At 35.8% G+C, this 5,054-nt stretch overlaps 1 pseudogene; it reads left to right on the forward strand.

Annotated features, from left to right (window-relative positions):
• The first annotated feature begins 107 nt into the window (after positions 1–107).
• Positions 108–4,515, forward strand: LOC119569655 (annotated as a pseudogene).
• The last annotated feature ends 539 nt before the right edge of the window (positions 4,516–5,054 follow it).

The raw sequence follows: 5,054 nt of genomic DNA on the forward strand, positions 1-5,054 counted from the left end.
TGTGAGATAAGCTAAAGTGGAAGGGACTATTTGAATATGTGTATTTAACCAAGTCTATTTCAGAAGAGAAATGAAAACATAATATAAACATTGTAATGGTCATATGAATGGGTCTTGATGTGTCTCTTGAGCTTGTGAAACCAAACCTAAAATTCTGTGACCCTGGCAAAGACTCCAAAGTGCAACAGGATAATTGGCTTCTCGTTCAGGGGATTGGGAAGGCTCAGAGGTTTTGGGGGGAGGAGGAGGTTTGTAATATTAGACATTGGTGCGTTGTTGAATTTTGTAGATTTGCATTCATTTGTACTGTTGTTGAGTAGTCCTAAGCAGTGTTGTTTTTAAAAGGATATTATTGATGTTATTTAAAAAAGGGAGGGAAGTAGGGGAAAAATTATATATTCTGTATAGTTCAGTTAAATTTCACAGTATTTTATAACTTCCCATGATGTGCTTGATGAATTTCTAATGAGTATATCCCTTTCAGGTAATACAGATCTGCTGGACATACCAATTGACGCCAAAACGGAATGTTGCCGGCTAGGCTCTAAATCATATTTATTTTACTCCCCACATGAAGACCTTCTCGTAACCTTTACCTCGGAGTCAGGTGAGTCTTTTGATTAAGTGATTGATATTGAAATAGAAATAGTGAATTAGTAGTACATTGGTGCCAATTTTAGGCTTTATTCATACTTTGAACAATTAAATTTGATTGAAAGTATAGGTAAGTGGTGGATGATGACTTTGAATTGTACGATTGTTCACTGATGTGATGGAACATATTTTTGCAGATTCTAGAAGATTTCACAGAATAATTTATAAGATGCGGCAGGGGAAGGAAGCATCTGTGTTTAATGAGAGAACAGATGACTCCAGTGCGACCCAGTACTTTCAGGTGAGTTTGCGCAGCTTAGATCTATACTTAATGATTGTTCTAGTTTGTTAATCTTCAATTTAGGGGAATTTTTAAGGAGAGATTACAAAGTATTTTTTATTTAGTCTAGAACTGGGGTTGTCAAACTCAGAACCCTTTGTGGACCAATTTTTTCCTTACCTACCATCTTGAGGGCCAACAAAGGTTCATACCTTGCTTCCCAGGATTATGTTACTAAAACTGGTTTTATATACTGCTGCATAAAATATATTATACCTATCAGAGTTTGTGTGACATTATTTTCCCTCTTGGTGGTCATAATTTCACAAGCTAATAATTCTTTTAGTCACCCTGCAGGCCACTTGTGATCATCCCTGTGGACACAATTAGACTGTAGACCATGGGTATGACACCCCTTTAGTTATTTAGCTATTAAGATGATGTGTATTTTGTGTATGAATATGGTTTGATGCTAAATCTTTATATAATTATTATTTAATTTTTTTTCAGTTCTACAGTTACCTGTCACAACAGCAGAACATGATGCAGGTAAAGTGTTTTCATATTCTTTAAATGAAATTGTCGCATTGTATATACACCCAGCATTCTGAATTCATGAAAACATGTATTTGTTACTTATTCTATTATGGAGAATACCCCTAAAATGCAAGTTGATTTTCTGTTATCCCTCCCAGGATTACATCCGGACAGGCACTTACCAGCGTGCCATTCTGTCTAATATGAGTGACTTCAAAGACAAGATCATCCTGGACGTGGGAGCCGGCTCAGGTATCCTCTCATTTTTCGCTGCCCAGGCTGGTGCACGGAAAGTGTATGCTGTTGAGGCTTCATCGATGGCGCAGCATTGTGAGGTATTTTTAATACAATTTTTCCTTTGCCTGTTCATTATTTATCTTTATTTTTAACATAAGTCATAGTTTTTTATTGGTTCAAATTTAGTCATTGAAGATATTAAGGCTGAAATGGACAGTTCTTTGCAAAGAAGGAAGAAAAGGAGATTTACAAACAAAATTTCATTGTCTGGAATAAGCAATGCATAGACATTAAAAACTATCAGGCCATTTATTATTAAAATATTACAAAGTATTATAAAGAAAATATCTTTGCAGATGTTGGTCAGAGCCAACAACCTTCAGGATACCATCGAAGTCATTGCAGGCAAGATTGAAGAAATTGACCTTCCCGACATGGTTGACATGATCATCTCTGAGCCCATGGGTTACATGCTGTACAATGAGCGCATGTTAGAGACTTACCTTCACGCCAAGAAGTGGCTTAAGCCTTGTGGACGCATGTTCCCATCGCGTGGGGACCTCCATGTTGCCCCCTTCAATGACGAGACCTTGTACTACAGCAGCTGAACAAGGCTAACTTCTGTGAGCTTTGTGATGTAGTTTATTATGTTTATTATTATTATTATCATTATTTTTCTTCTAAATTTGAAATACCCTGAGAAGCTGATAGAAAAGTTTTTAATGAACATCATTGTTTTACTTAATTTTCAGGTATCAGAATTGTTTCCATGGTGTAGATTTATGCCAGCTTATGAGAACAAGCTTAAATAGTACTGCGCCATGCCCATAGTAGATACCTTTGAGTTATCGGTACCTGCCTGGCCAAATCAATTCGTCACCTCCCTTGACTTTCTGACTGCAGAAAACAAAGAAAGATCTCCATCATTTATGTAAATGGAGCGCAATTTTTTTTTCTATAGCAGTTCTATCAGAATAAATTTAATTCTGGAAATCCATTGTTTTCTGTAAGACGTAATTATTTTGTAAATATTTCATCATTTTATATCACCTAATTTTTCTTTTCCAGTTATCCCCCATTAGAGTTCCACAGCCCATCCTGAAATACTGCACTAATGCATGGCCTGGCCCTTTCTGGTTCGACGTAGCCTTGCCCTAGGGTCCCACACGCAGACAGTGTGGCTATGTACCCCCTTTCTCCTCCACCACTGGCAACCCAACATAGCCCCTTACCTCATGTTTGTATCAGGGTAAGAAAAACCCATAAGCGTTGTGCTGATGCCTTAATGAAATGGTTAGGAAGTTAGTTGAAACTAGACTACTCCCCTCTTCTATCTCCTGTTGTTATTGGACAGAGTTTTTTTAGATTTCATTGGGGTCTGTAAGATGTGGGATAGTTTACATTATTATTAGGGTTATAACAGAAACAATAGGTCTTAAACGTTTTTTTTTATTATTTCACAGAGATCCAAGGTGCGGTGTCTCTTTAGAGAACCAATATTCGTTAAAGAAGGGCAACTGGTTACAGGGACAAGTGGAGCTGTTGCAACAGGAGGGTAAGTATGGGGTTGTGGGGAGTTTGTTCTTTTGGGTGAATGTTCCTTCTTTGTGTCAACCAGACGTAAGCTTTTTGTTGCTTTTAAAAACTTACTTTTTCAAAAATGCTGGGATTAATATATATATATAATATATAATATATATTATATATATATATATATATATATATATATTATGTATGATTATAATAATTATATATTTATATTAATAATAATATATTTATTTCCCCCTCTCCCAAAGCAATAATCCTGCTAATGCATTGCTTTTCTTCTTTTTCACGATTGCATGTGTTTTTTCTACTGTGTTTATAAACTAAGTAGTTTGCTATTATGAAATGCTACTAAGGGTTACATGGTTTGTTGTTTTGGTGCAGTCTAAATGTCTAAATGTGTACCCACATATTCCTTTTGCCATTAGGGGGGAGACTAAAAAAAGGGTCTTTTAAAGCTGTGTTAACACCCACTTGATAAAATAAAAAGGAAGGTAAAAGAGGGGGGGTTGACACCATTGGACATTTTACTCATCCTATTTTAACACCAAAGTACAGCTGATGTCCAAATGTATTTAATTTTTTAAAAAAAATTTTAAAAAAAAAAACACATTTTAAAAAAATTTTTTTGAACCCCCACAAAAAAAATTTTTTTTTTTACAGGAGGTTTTTTAGGTTTTTAAAGTATTTGCCATGATCACGCCTTTTCATCCAGGTAACAACTAGATCTTTGTTTTTTTCCCCTCTCTCACATTTCCCCTCGCCCACTCACGTCGCTATATTTCCCGGCTTACCTCCCTGGTTAGTCAATACCTTTATATTTTTTTGATGCATAGGCACTTTTGTTACCATTATAACACATTTTGTTGGTTTATAAGTTAGTTAAGTTTTGTGGCTTGTGTAAATATTCTTAGATAATATATTATCTGGTATATTAGAATAAAGCTCTTCCAATAGCCTACAATATTTATATTAGTTAAACTTGAACTTTTATATTGAGGAAGTGGACAAGGCTGGAGATTTTGTGGTTCTTAGGGTCGAATAATATAATCTGCATTTGTGAATATATGGTTAGGCAAGGAGGAGAATTGTATATAGAGGACCATCTGTGAGACTTAAGTCATTGTTATTATCACTTTACATGACGCAAGGTGAGAATTGGGTTTTTTTTGGTGTGAATAGACCGTTTCAGATGCTTTTTGACAACCTTGGCAGCAGACAGTCTCAACAATGTGAAGATCATTGTGCCCGAGTTGAGGCACCCGACTTGTCCCCTCCAACACGCTAGACCTGAAAACCCCTACCTATTTCCGGTACACTAGAGTCGTTGCAAAAAAAAACAAACAAAAAAAACACCAACCACAGCCCAACGCCACGCGGGAATACACAGTCTCACCCTCAGATCTTAATGGGCTAGCAGATGTATGCCCATCGGTCTAGAAAGAAGGTAGTGTAATGGCCCTGATTGAGTTAGCCTTTGCAGGTATAGATTGCAGTTTGTAGGTATGTGTTACAAGTTACCTTATTACATGTATGGATGGGCTATTGGATTTATGTTTTTTAGGGGGGACATCTTTGTGATCTTATTATTTTTTTTTTTAAAATAATTTTGGTTGTTTTTTTGTTGGTAGTTACATCCTTCTTTTAGATTATTAAGGAGCAGTATCTGTGAAAACCTAAAAGATAAGTAAAGGAATGAAAATGAAAGATATTAGATTGAGTCTTCACAATAAATACGAATCAAAACTTCATGGAAATCTTCTCTGGTCAGCCACTCGAGTTTGTTGAATAATTGCGTGAATTACCTTTATTATAGGTATTTGGAAGATACACAATATTTAAGCTTCATACCTTTCATTTT

Source organism: Penaeus monodon, unplaced genomic scaffold (assembly GCF_015228065.2).
Source record: "Penaeus monodon isolate SGIC_2016 unplaced genomic scaffold, NSTDA_Pmon_1 PmonScaffold_1760, whole genome shotgun sequence".
In the NCBI taxonomy this organism is placed as follows: domain Eukaryota; kingdom Metazoa; phylum Arthropoda; class Malacostraca; order Decapoda; family Penaeidae; genus Penaeus; species Penaeus monodon.